The sequence below is a fragment of the Diaphorina citri genome, unplaced genomic scaffold (genome assembly GCF_000475195.1).
Source record: "Diaphorina citri unplaced genomic scaffold, Diaci psyllid genome assembly version 1.1 scaffold113548, whole genome shotgun sequence".
Classification (NCBI taxonomy): domain Eukaryota; kingdom Metazoa; phylum Arthropoda; class Insecta; order Hemiptera; family Psyllidae; genus Diaphorina; species Diaphorina citri.
Window position 1 is genome coordinate 1 of NW_007490491.1, and position 281 is coordinate 281.

The window sequence follows — 281 nt, forward strand, 5'->3', positions numbered from 1 at the left end:
CAGTACTGCGGTTAAGCTAAAGGCAGAAAATAATAATTTTTCTTGAAGAATACTATTTATACAAGTATAAATATTTTTTTATATTTTTATTTTCTTTAAAAATTTAGTTTTAAAAATAAAATTATTTTTTTATACTCCCTGACCTGGGCTCGAACCAGGGACCTGCGGATTAACAGTCCGTCGCTCTACCAACTGAGCTATCAGGGATAAGATTATATTTTGAATTTTCACTAAAAATTATAATCTTGTCAAGATAATATATTTTTTAAAAATATTCAGTA

General features: G+C 26.3%; 1 non-coding gene across 1 annotated transcript; it reads right to left on the minus strand.

The window, feature by feature from the left end:
* Positions 1–134: 134 nt before the first annotated feature.
* Positions 135–207, minus strand: Trnan-guu. Its single transcript has one exon. It is a non-coding gene; the product is annotated as a tRNA-Asn (tRNA).
* Between the last annotated feature and the right edge of the window lie 74 nt (positions 208–281).